Source organism: Fundulus heteroclitus, unplaced genomic scaffold (assembly GCF_011125445.2).
Source record: "Fundulus heteroclitus isolate FHET01 unplaced genomic scaffold, MU-UCD_Fhet_4.1 scaffold_805, whole genome shotgun sequence".
NCBI classification, from domain to species: domain Eukaryota; kingdom Metazoa; phylum Chordata; class Actinopteri; order Cyprinodontiformes; family Fundulidae; genus Fundulus; species Fundulus heteroclitus.
In genome coordinates this window covers 36,923-49,792 of record NW_023397258.1, presented here as the reverse complement: position 1 = coordinate 49,792, position 12,870 = coordinate 36,923, and the positions used below count along the sequence as shown (strand labels likewise).

General features: G+C 42.1%; 10 non-coding genes across 10 annotated transcripts; all 10 read right to left on the bottom strand.

Annotated features, from left to right (window-relative positions):
* Window positions 1–984: 984 nt before the first annotated feature.
* On the bottom strand, window positions 985–1,057 carry trnav-cac. The gene has a single exon. It is a non-coding gene; the product is annotated as a tRNA-Val (tRNA).
* Window positions 1,058–2,200: 1,143 nt separating this feature from the next.
* trnav-cac lies at window positions 2,201–2,275 on the bottom strand. Its single transcript has one exon. It is a non-coding gene; the product is annotated as a tRNA-Val (tRNA).
* A 370-nt stretch (window positions 2,276–2,645) lies between these two features.
* trnav-aac lies at window positions 2,646–2,718 on the bottom strand. Its single transcript has one exon. It is a non-coding gene; the product is annotated as a tRNA-Val (tRNA).
* Window positions 2,719–3,410: 692 nt separating this feature from the next.
* Window positions 3,411–3,482, bottom strand: trnav-cac. Its single transcript has one exon. It is a non-coding gene; the product is annotated as a tRNA-Val (tRNA).
* Window positions 3,483–3,855: 373 nt separating this feature from the next.
* trnav-aac lies at window positions 3,856–3,928 on the bottom strand. The gene has a single exon. It is a non-coding gene; the product is annotated as a tRNA-Val (tRNA).
* Window positions 3,929–4,621: 693 nt separating this feature from the next.
* Window positions 4,622–4,695, bottom strand: trnav-cac. The gene has a single exon. It is a non-coding gene; the product is annotated as a tRNA-Val (tRNA).
* Window positions 4,696–5,066: 371 nt separating this feature from the next.
* Window positions 5,067–5,139, bottom strand: trnav-aac. The gene has a single exon. It is a non-coding gene; the product is annotated as a tRNA-Val (tRNA).
* Window positions 5,140–5,834: 695 nt separating this feature from the next.
* On the bottom strand, window positions 5,835–5,907 carry trnav-cac. The gene has a single exon. It is a non-coding gene; the product is annotated as a tRNA-Val (tRNA).
* A 370-nt stretch (window positions 5,908–6,277) lies between these two features.
* On the bottom strand, window positions 6,278–6,350 carry trnav-aac. Its single transcript has one exon. It is a non-coding gene; the product is annotated as a tRNA-Val (tRNA).
* A 693-nt stretch (window positions 6,351–7,043) lies between these two features.
* trnav-cac lies at window positions 7,044–7,116 on the bottom strand. The gene has a single exon. It is a non-coding gene; the product is annotated as a tRNA-Val (tRNA).
* Window positions 7,117–12,870: the final 5,754 nt, after the last annotated feature.

Sequence of the window (12,870 nt, the reverse complement as noted above, 5' to 3'; positions counted from 1 at the left end):
TTACTGTTTTGTCCATAACCCGCTGGCGGACCATGCTACGGACACATCTCAGAAGAAAACAAGGTTCAATTAGGACAAGTTAGATGACTGGGTTCTGACCATCACAACAGGCACACAGCTCAAGATCCCCCCGGGCCTTTGAAAGGAAGTGAGCAGTCAGGAGGAACCTTGCCACGATTATTACCAAATCAAACTATAGTAAAACATCAACCTTAAAACTACTGTTTCTGCCAGTTTCGGCCTGGGACCTTTTGCGTGTTAGGCAAACGTGATGGACCACTACACTACAGACGTCCGGTTCTGACTCCACTATCATTATGGGAAACTCACTATGTCTATCCATTGAAAGAATTCGGGAAATCAAGATTCCGGTTTATCGTGTGGAGCTTTATCTTTGTTTTACCAAGTGCTTTATGCCATTTACTGTAGGTCTAAGGATTGCTTACTGTTTGTCAGGAATGATTGGTTGAAAGGAATCTACTTACCTCATCCAGGATTCTTGCAATATCACCTATAAGGTTGAATTAACCTAATGCAAGCAACCATCCATCCGCCATCCATCCATCCACTTTCTAACACGCTTATCCCTATGGGGGTTGCGAGGGGTTGCTGGGTGCCTATCTCCAGCTGTCAACGGGCGAGAGGCGGGGGTTCACCCTGGACAGGTCACCAGTTCTATGGCAGGGTAAATGCAACAACCAAATTTTTCCTAAAAAGAATGTTAATGGAAAACCTTAAACTAGGGTGTCCCTCTGTGAAGAAGGGTTAGTTGTTCTGTCAATAACCCTCTGGCGGACAATGCTAAGGACACATCTCAGAAGCAACCAAGGTTCATTAAGACAAGTTAGATGACTGGGTTCTTCCCATTACAACATGGCACAGCTCAAGATCCATCAGCATTCTTTGAAGGGAAGTGAGCAGTCAGGAGAACTTGCCGTGATTTTTATCAAATCAAGCTATAGTCAACCATGATCTAAAACCCTCTGTTTCTGCCAGGTTTTCGAACCTGGGGCCTTTTGCGTGTGAGGCAACGTGATGACCACTACACTACAGAAACTTCATGTTTGGCTCTCTGCATGACGGATGACTCACTATGTCTAGGCAATGAAAAAAGGTTCTGGAGATCAAGATTTCCGGTTCATCGTGTGGAGCTACACTTTGTTTACCAAGTGCTTAATGCCATGAAACTGTAGGTCTAAGGATTGCTTACTGTTTTGTCCATAACCCTCTGGCGGACAATGCTACGGACACATCTCAGAAGAAAACAAGGTTCAATTAGGACAAGTTAGATGACTGGGTTCTGACCATCACAACATGGCACAGCTCAAGATCCACCCGTGTCCTTTGAAAGGAAGTGAGCAGTCAGGAGAACCTGCCACGATTATTACCAAATCAAACTATAGTAAAAACATCAACCTAAAACTGCTGTTTCTGCCAGGTTTCGAGCCTGGGTCCTTCTGCGTGTTTAGGCAAACGTGATGACCACTACACTACAGAAACTTCCTGTTCTGTCACACCTATCATTATGGGAAACTCACTATGTCTAGCCATTGAAAAAGAATTCGGGGAAATTAAGATTTCCGGTTTATCGTGTGGAGCTATTCTTGTTTTTACCAAGTGCTTTATGCCATTTACTGTAGGTCTAAGGATTGCTTACTGTTTGTCAGGAATGATTGGTTGAAAGGAATCTACTTATCCTCCAATCCAGGATTCTTGCAATATCACCATATAAGGTTGAATTAAACTAATGCAGCAACCATCCATCCAGCCATCCATTCCATCCACTTTCTAACACGCTATACCCTATGGGGGTTGCGAGGGGTGCTGGTGCCTATCTCCAGCTGTCAATGGGCGAGAGGCGGGGGTTCACACCTGGACAGGTCACCAGTCTATGGCAGGGTAAATGCAACAACCCAAATTTTTCCTAAAAAGAATGTTAATGGAAAACCTTAAACTAGGTGTCCCCTCTGTGAAGAAGGGTTAGTTGTTTCTGTCAATAACCCTCTGGCGGACAATGCTAAGGACACATCTCAGAAGCAACCAAGGTTCAATTAAGACAAGTTAGTTGACTGGGTTCTTCCCATTACAACATGGCACAGCTCAAGATCCATCAGCATTCTTTGAAGGGAAGTGAGCAGTCAGGAGAACTTGCCGCGATTTTTATCAACTCAAGCTATAGTCAACCATGATCTAAAACCACTGTTTCTGCCAGGTTTTCGAACCTGGGGCCTTTTGCGTGTGAGGCAAACGTGATGACCACTACACTACAGAAAACTTCATGTTTGGCTCTCTGCATGACGGATGACTCACTATGTCTAGGCAATGAAAAAAGGTTCTGGAGATCAAGATTTCCGATTCATCGTGTGGAGCTACACTTTGTTTTACCAAGTGCTTAATGCCATGAAACTGTAGGTCTAAGGATTGCTTACTGTTTTGTCCATAACCCTCTGGCGGACAATGCTACGGACACATCTCAGAAGAAAACAAGGTTCAATTAGGACAAGTTAGATGACTGGGTTCTGACCATCACAACATGGCACAGCTCAAGATCCACCCGTGTCCTTTGAAAGGAAGTGAGCAGTCAGGAGAACCTGCCACGATTATTTACCAAATCAAACTATAGTAAAACATCAACCTAAAACTACTGTTTCTGCCAGGTTTCGAGCCTGGGACCTTTTGCGTGTTAGGCAAACGTGATGACCACTACACTACAGAAACTTCCTGTTCTGTCACACCTATCATTATGGGAAACTCACTATGGTCTAGCCATTGAAAAAGAATTCGGGAAATCAAGATTTCCGGTTTATCGTGTGGAGCTATTCTTTGTTTTACCAAGTGCTTTATGCCATTTACTGTAGGTCTAAGGATTGCTTACTGTTTGTCAGGAATGATTGGTTGAAAGGAATCTACTTATCCTCCATCCAGGATTCTTGCAATATCACCATATAAGGTTGAATTAACCTAATGCAGCAACCATCCATCCAGCCATCCATCCATCCACTTTCTAACACGCTTATCCCTATGGGGGTTGCGAGGGGTGCTGGTGCCTATCTCCAGCTGTCAACGGGCGAGAGGCGGGGGTTCACCCTGGACAGGTCACCAGTCTATGGCAGGGTAAATGCAAAAACCAAATTTTTCCTAAAAAGAATGTTAATGGAAAACCTTAAACTAGGTGTCCCTCTGTGAAGAAGGGTTAGTTGTTCTGTCAATAACCCTCTGGCGGACAATGCTAAGGACACATCTCAGAAGCAACCAAGGTTCAATTAAGACAAGTTAGATGACTGGGTTCTTCCCATTACAACATGGCACAGCTCAAGATCCATCAGCATTCTTTGAAGGGAAGTGAGCAGGTCAGGGAACTTGCCGCGATTTTTTATCAATCAAGCTATAGTCAACCATGACTAAAACCACTGTTCTGCCAGGTTTCGAACCTGGGGCCTTTTGCATGTGAGGCAAACGTGATGACCACTACACTACAGAAACTTCATGTTTGGCTCTCTTGCCCTTGACGGATGACTCACTATGTCTAGGCAATGAAAAAAGGTTCTGGAGATCAAGATTTCCGGTTCATCGTGTGGAGCTACACTTTGTTTTACCAAGTGCTTAATGCCATGAAACTGTAGGTCTAAGGATTGCTTACTGTTTTGTCCATAACCCTCTGGCGGACAATGCTACGGACACATCTCAGAAGAAAACAAGGTTCAATTAGGACAAGTTAGATGACTGGGTTCTGACCATCACAACATGGCACAGCTCAAGATCCACCCGTGTCCTTTGAAAGGAAGTGAGCAGTCAGGAGAACCTGCCACGATTATTACCAAATCAAACTATAGTAAAACATCAACCTAAAACTGCTGTTTCTGCCAGGTTTCGAGCCTGGGTCCTTCTGCGTGTTAGGCAAACGTGATGACCACTACACTACAGAAACTTCCTGTTCTGTCACACCTATCATTATGGGAAACTCACTATGTCTAGCCATTGAAAAAGAATTCGGGAAATTAAGATTTCCGGTTTATCGTGTGGAGCTATTCTTTGTTTTACCAAGTGCTTTATGCCATTTACTGTAGGTCTAAGGATTGCTTACTGTTTGTCAGGAATGATTGGTTGAAAGGAATCTACTTATCCTCCATCCAGGATTCTTGCAATATCACCATATAAGGTTGAATTAACCTAATGCAGCAACCATCCATCCAGCCATCCATCCATCCACTTTCTAACACGCTTATCCCTATGGGGGTTGCGAGGGGTGCTGGTGCCTATCTCCAGCTGTCAATGGGCGAGAGGCGGGGGTTCACCCTGGACAGGTCACCAGTCTATGGCAGGGTAAATGCAACAACCAAATTTTTCCTAAAAAGAATGTTAATGGAAAACCTTAAACTAGGTGTCCCTCTGTGAAGAAGGGTTAGTTGTTCTGTCAATAACCCTCTGGCGGACAATGCTAAGGACACATCTCAGAAGCAACCAAGGTTCAATTAAGACAAGTTAGTTGACTGGGTTCTTCCCATTACAACATGGCACAGCTCAAGATCCATCAGCATTCTTTGAAGGGAAGTGAGCAGTCAGGAGAACTTGCCGCGATTTTTATCAAATCAAGCTATAGTCAACCATGATCTAAAACCACTGTTTCTGCCAGGTTTCGAACCTGGGGCCTTTTGCGTGTGAGGGCAAACGTGATGACCACTACACTACAGAAACTTCATGTTTGGCTCTCTGCATGACGGATGACTCACTATGTCTAGGCAATGAAAAAAGGTTCTGGAGATCAAGATTTTCCGATTCATCGTGTGGAGCTACACTTTGTTTTACCAAGTGCTTAATGCCATGAAACTGTAGGTCTAAGGATTGCTTACTGTTTTGTCCATAACCCCTCTGGCGGACAATGCTACGGACACATCTCAGAAGAAAACAAGGTTCAATTAGGACAAGTTAGATGACTGGGTTCTGACCATCACAACATGGCACAGCTCAAGATCCACCCGTGTCCTTTGAAAGGAAGTGAGCAGTCAGGAGAACCTGCCACGATTATTACCAAATCAAACTATAGTAAAACATCAACCTAAAACTACTGTTTCTGCCAGGTTTCGAGCCTGGGACCTTTTGCGTGTTAGGCAAACGTGATGACCACTACACTACAGAAACTTCCTGTTCTGTCACACCTATCATTATGGGAAACTCACTATGTCTAGCCATTGAAAAAGAATTCGGGAAATCAAGATTTCCGGTTTATCGTGTGGAGCTATTCTTTGTTTTACCAAGTGCTTTATGCCATTTACTGTAGGTCTAAGGATTGCTTACTGTTTGTCAGGAATGATTGGTTGAAAGGAATCTACTTATCCTCCATCCAGGATTCTTGCAATATCACCATATAAGGTTGAATTAACCTAATGCAGCAACCATCCATCCAGCCATCCATCCATCCACTTTCTAACACGCTTATCCCTATGGGGGTTGCGAGGGGTGCTGGTGCCTATCTCCAGCTGTCAACGGGCGAGAGGCGGGGGTTCACCCTGGACAGGTCACCAGTCTATGGCAGGGTAAATGCAAAAAACCAAATTTTTCCTAAAAAGAATGTTAATGGAAAACCTTAAACTAGGTGTCCCTCTGTGAAGAAGGGTTAGTTGTTCTGTCAATAACCCTCTGGCGGACCAATGCTAAGGACACATCTCAGAAGCAACCAAGGTTCAATTAAGACAAGTTAGATGACTGGGTTCTTCCCATTACAACATGGCACAGCTCAAGATCCATCAGCATTCTTTGAAGGGAAGTGAGCAGTCAGGAGAACTTGCCGCGATTTTTATCAAATCAAGCTATAGTCAACCATGATCTAAAACCACTGTTTCTGCCAGGTTTCGAACCTGGGGCCTTTTGCATGTGAGGCAAACGTGATGACCACTACACTACAGAAACTTCATGTTTGGCTCTCTGCATGACGGATGACTCACTATGTCTAGGCAATGAAAAAAGGTTCTGGAGATCAAGATTTCCGGTTCATCGTGTGGAGCTACACTTTGTTTTACCAAGTGCTTAATGCCATGAAACTGTAGGTCTAAGGATTGCTTACTGTTTTGGTCCATAACCCTCTGGCGGACAATGCTACGGACACATCTCAGAAGAAAACAAGGTTCAATTAGGACAAGTTAGATGACTGGGTTCTGACCATCACAACATGGCACAGCTCAAGATCCACCCGTGTCCTTTGAAAGGAAGTGAGCAGTCAGGAGAACCTACCACGATTATTACCAAATCAAACTATAGTAAAACATCAACCTAAAACTACCGTTTCTGCCAGGTTTCGAGCCTGGGACCTTTTGCGTGTTAGGCAAACGTGATGACCACTACACTACAGAAACTTCCTGTTCTGTCACACCTATCATTATGGGAAACTCACTATGTCTAGCCATTGAAAAAGAATTCGGGAAATCAAGATTTCCGGTTTATCGTGTGGAGCTATTCTTTGTTTTACCAAGTGCTTTATGCCATTTACTGTAGGTCTAAGGATTGCTTACTGTTTGTCAGGAATGATTGGTTGAAAGGAATCTACTTATCCTCCATCCAGGATTCTTGCAATATCACCATATAAGGTTGAATTAACCTAATGCAGCAACCATCCATCCAGCCATCCATCCATCCACTTTCTAACACGCTTATCCCTATGGGGGTTGCGAGGGGTGCTGGTGCCTATCTCCAGCTGTCAACGGGCGAGAGGCGGGGGTTCACCCTGGACAGGTCACCAGTCTATGGCAGGGTAAATGCAACAACCAAATTTTTCCTAAAAAGAATGTTAATGGAAAACCTTAAACTAGGTGTCCCTCTGTGAAGAAGGGTTAGTTGTTCTGTCAATAACCCTCTGGCGGACAATGCTAAGGACACATCTCAGAAGCAACCCAGGTTCAATTAAGACAAGTTAGATGACTGGGTTCTTCCCATTACAACATGGCACAGCTCAAGATCCATCAGCATTCTTTGAAGGGAAGTGAGCAGTCAGGAGAACTTGCCGTGATTTTTATCAAATCAAGCTATAGTCAACCATGATCTAAAACCACTGTTTCTGCCAGGTTTCGAACCTGGGGCCTTTTGCGTGTGAGGCAAACGTGATGACCACTACACTACAGAAACTTCATGTTTGGCTCTCTGCATGACGGATGACTCACTATGTCTAGGCAATGAAAAAAGGTTCTGGAGATCAAGATTTCCGGTTCATCGTGTGGAGCTACACTTTGTTTTACCAAGTGCTTAATGCCATGAAACTGTAGGTCTAAGGATTGCTTACTGTTTTGTCCATAACCCTCTGGCGGACAATGCTACGGACACATCTCAGAAGAAAACAAGGTTCAATTAGGACAAGTTAGATGACTGGGTTCTGACCATCACAACATGTGTGGGAGAATTACTTAACTATTAACCTTATAAAAAGAAAGAAAGACTCAGAGAAAATGGCGTTCCTTTGTCTTAACAACGAGAATTCGTCTTTATTATGCCTAGAAACGTACAAAACGGGTTTCCGGAGCGAATTCTGACATTCAAATACAATGGTCGTCACTTTAAAGGCTCATAATGTGTGTGCGTTAAACACAAGTGTCTGTGTGTCTCCATTGGTGTGTGTGCGTTACACGCTATTGACGTCAATTGGCAACAGGGCTTAAATTCTGGGAAGTGTTTATCACGAAAAGTACAACAACAGAGCGATTAATTCCGCTACTTGACATATTTTGGAACCGTCCAGTTAAACAGATGTTTCCTCTTACTTCCATCGGCGAGAGCCAGGGAAAAAAGGTCAAAATGACCCGAACTCCCATAAATCCTCCCTTGGCACGTTACAGCGTGACATATCTAGAAGACCTCTTCATTGAAAATCTGACTCCACACTGATCAAGTCTAGCTGTGATAATAACAAACATGTAAAAAGATCTAATTTCTTACACAACCAATGGATAACATACTAATGTAATCATGGTGTCTACACAAGTGCTGATATAAAATGTCATGTAATAAGTGCAGATTACAATCAATAACATATTTCCAATAATAGAGGAGAGAGAGAGACAGAGAGACAGAGAGAGAGTCAGAGAGAGACAGAGAGACAGAGAGACAGAGAGAGAGTCAGAGAGAGACAGAGAGAGTCAGAGAGAGACAGAGAGAGTGACAGAGAGACAGAGAGAGTGTGCACGTATGCAAAACAGTCATTGCTTTCGCAGTAACCTACATCCAATCAATATGAAAGTGAAAAAACCCCGATAATTGTCACTTATTTATGTGTCATTCTCGGGGAAAAAGTCTTTCATGGACCTCTTATACCTCTGAGCATCCGCCGTTATCATCGGTCACCTGACCGACGGCATCAATTGGAAGTCAGTCATGCTACTCGCAATGACATCCAGCACTTGTCATATAAAAAGAGTACATAAGCATGATATAATAACAAAACATCATAATACAAACAACAAACAACATATGTAGATGATCTTGCTAATAATATTGATACGCAGGATTAAAAAACGAAATGGATGTTAGAATCTAATGTTATGATAGTATAAACTAAACTAACCGGCCGCCTGTGCTACCTTATCTATCAAAGCTTCATTGTAATGTATTTTGTTTATTTATTTATTGAGTAACTTAAACAAGGTTAATAGGGTTAGTCATCTTCAGTTTGTGTGCTTGGCTTGGATGAGTTCCTGGACACGTAGCAAAACAAAAAGAGTTCATCCCGATCACGGGGCTCCTTTCCATGTGGCATGAGTCTGTAGCACACGCATGAGTCCATGGACGTGTCCAGGCGGCCGGGGATCAGCCCTTCGGATGGCTGCTGCCTGATGTCATCCATCTATACATTGTCCCCACAATCCACCTTTTCAAAACAGGCACAACACAACACACAATTAGAAAGAATACAATCAGCGTTATTACCAAAATTATTCCTGTTCTTGCAGCCATTGCTCCCCATTCTCCTAAAATTTCTTCCAGACTTTTCCACGACCAGTTGTTTCTTCCAGCATTCTCTTTTACTTCTTCTCTAAGTTTCATAAGTTTAGCCATTACTACCCTAAACGAACCTTTAGGAGCTGTGTTCATGGGAATATATGTACAGCACTCATTGCCAAACATATGACATACACCTCCCTTGCTGGCTAGAAGCCAATCTAAAGCTTGCCTGTTTTGTATTGCCATTCTACTTGTTTCATGTAATTGGTCTCCTAGTGCCATAAATCCTTCCACCGTGAAATTTATCATCCTCTGCTGATTATAATAAATGTAATTTATCCATTCAACATTTTTATTAATAGTAATCTGAGGCAAAATAGACTCAAAACCTGCTTTAACTTCATGTTGTGCTTTAAATTCATCTGGAATTCCTCTTGGTTGACCAATAAGATTTAAATAAACTTTTTCATTTAATCCGTAATCTCCTAGACTTCTACGAGACCTAGTTTTACCTGTTTCAATTTGAGCTAATTCTTTTACCCCTTCATACACTAAAGTTATCGGTACTTTCATTCGCACTAATGCACAAAGTCCTACCCACTTCAGTGGTAAAGTGTTCATTAGCATGTCATCACCACACATCCAGTAACTGTCTGCCACTGGATACGTTTGATCTCCTAAAAAGAAAAGTTTGGGAAAAGTCATAGTTATATTTTTACAGTCCTCTTCTACAAATTCTGGGTTTTCAAACCAAACGGGCTTTGTAGCAAACACTGGTGTTACATTTGCATGCTTAAACCAAGATAACACCCAAGTTACATTACATTTTACAGTGGTGTTTCCTACATTAATTCCTTCATTGTCCTCAAAACCTCCACTAACGAAGCATTCGTAGTCTGCATCATAATCTATGTCATAATCAGTAGGTGGAACATTATCTGTAGTACTAATGTTAAATTCTGCACACAATGATTCTAGTTTATACCCTTTCCATTTTTCTAAGTATTGATGAGAGTTTCTTGAACCATATAAGAGTCTACAACTCAAACCACACATAGGTAATTTAAAGAATGACACTGCGTCTTCTCTTGAAGTGAACTCACCATTGCTACATTTTTTACGCTGCACAACTGCACATTCTTTTGATGTGTATTTTTCTGGAATAACCATAGGTACTGCTCCCGGAGCAACAGTACAGACTAAGCAATCATTTTTAGTTAACTCCCTGACAGTATACCATGATGTTGTATACCATGTATTATGTAAGGCTCTTTGCCATAAAGGATCTCCCCTTGGTCTGATTCCGTGCCATTTAATATCCTGTAGTTTATTTATTGCTCTTGGTATAGCTACTTTTGGATTGCGTTTTTCATAAAATTGATCTAAACCTTCAGCGAAATCCTCACATCCTTCTTTTTCAGAGCATCCATACTGTTTTGGATCCGGTTCTGTGAATTCTAATATTAGGTTGTTGTCCTGGTTTGACGTTACCTCAACCAGAGAAGGTACTGTTGTAATTAATCTTGTTAATGAAGGTTTAGTACTTTTTAAAACTTCCTTTGTGGATTTAACTGTACTTGAAACTACTGCTGTTTTGGGTTCTACTGCAGTTGAAACTATTGTCCGTGGATTTGCTTTAGTCGTGGCGGTTGTTGGAGGTTCGGTTATGCTATTTTCAGGTCGAGGCACCGTAGGTTTTGCATTTTCTAAATTGTTATCAACCTCTGTAGGTTGCACTTCCTTTTTATTTGTATATACCTTTGTAGTTTTATCGTTATTATTTGAACTTTGTATTGTGCTAGTTAAGATTGTAGATGCTGATGTAACTGTTAATGTCTTAACCGTTAAGGTTGTCGGTTTATTTGGTCCTGATTTGGTGACTGAAGTAGGTAAAGTCACATGTGCACTTGGGACAGTAATTTTCTTCACTTCTACAGTAGTTGTAGAAGCCATAGTTGTTGGGGGGAAACAAATGATTTCTTTTGGTAAAGCCTCTTTTTTCGGTAAGTTCCATAATATAGATGAATCAACTTTTCCACTTGAAGTGATATCTTCAAATTTCAACTCGTATGTTTTGTCAATACGGAAGGCTATAACATCTGCTTCAATAATCCATCCACAATTTGCAATCTTAACAGTCATTTTACAATTAATGTTTTCTTGATTTATACTAGATAATTGATGGCTCACATTAGCATGCGAATTACACATCCTTCGTCTGTCACCCTTTTGCAACAATCTAGAGATAATGACGTTTCTTTCAACCAAATCATATTTATCACTGTCTGGTTCAACATGAATCCTAATTTGATCATTAACAATTTGAACTGTAGCAATCATCTCCTTGTCTCCTATTCGCTCTAAATCACCATTTCGTGTACCTCCTTTACCATTACCTGGATTCTTTATTGTTAAGTCATATTTGTAATTGTCCTCAGGATCCCAATGGGACTCTATTCTTACTTCTACGCCAAAACCATCGTCCTTAATGTATAAAAGGATTGAACACTGGTCTGCCCCATACACTTTATATTCCTGTTTAACACTTTTTCCGCATAATTTCCTGGTATTGTAATAGACATTTACCTCAAATTCTGTATCTAATTCTGTATGAAATTCTGTATCGGTTACTGTTGCTTTCCATTTGAATTCAGCATGGGTCTTTCTTTTCTTACGCATTCTTTTTGTTTTTACTCTTAATTGTTCTCTAAGACCTAGATGAGTCGTTAACTTTAGTTCAGCTGGCAAAAACACTGGTGTGTACTTGTTCAAACCTATTAACGTTGTGTTGTACTTATCTTGTTCTACAAAGGTGGATTTCCCTTTATAGACCGAAGTCCCACAGTTCATGGTTGGACGTCGACTGTCTCGACCCACATTACTCGTTGCTTTCTCTCGTGGTTGAGCTGACGTTAGCTGATGCTGTGGCTCTGGCTGCAGGCTGTGAGAGTTCATCTCCGGCCTCGCTGTCGTTAGGTTCACCACTTCTGCCAACATCCACAGGTGAAATGTCATTAATACTAGTCTCATTGCTGCAAATCGTCTGTTCACACTTTTTCCCAATGTCTGGCTTCACAGTGTCTGTCTTTGCACTGTCTGGCTTCACAGTGTCTCTGGCGTGTACTTTAGTACAATGAGTCAAATGATACCACGTATCACTCCCCTGAACTTGGACGGCGGTTGCGGTCGCTCGTTTGACCTCAAAGGGTCCATCCCATCTCGAGCAGTTCCATTTTCGTCTGAACACCTTCACGTACACCAGGTCTCCTGGTTCGACTGGTCTCTTCACCACCGTCTCTGGACAGGAACTTCTGGCTTTTTCCTGCAGATAGATAGCTCTATGGATAGCAGTTAGTTGATCCATATATGCTTTCAACTCTGTTTGTAGCTGCTCAAGTGCCGGGCCTTTGAATGGAAGCCTCCATTCGGGCACTGGCATTGTTCTGCCTGTTAGCATTTCATGCGGGGTTAAATGTGTGCTGCGGTGCAACTGCATGCGATAGCTCATTAGCGCAAGCGGCAAAGCATCAATCCAGTTCAGTTTAGTAGAAGCACAGATTTTATTCAGCTTAGCTTTCAAAGTCCCATTGATTCTCTCAACAATACCCTGACTCTGGGGGTGATAAACTGCTCCAAGGCGTTGTTTAATTCCTAGCTTTAACAAGACACCTTTCAACACCTTTTGGATAAATGCTGAACCGTTATCTGAGCTGATTTCTGATGGAATGCCAAATCTCGGAATCACCTCTCTTGTCAGAAACTTAATCACTGTATCAGCTCCCAATGTCTTTGATGGGACTGCTTCAACCCATCGGCTGAATCGATCGATCACAACCAGCATGTACCTTTTCCCTTGTACTGGCTTTATCATGTCAACATAATCTATCACAAGATGTTTAAAAGGTCCCTCAGGGACCGGAATGTGACCAATCGGTGATTTTATGCCTT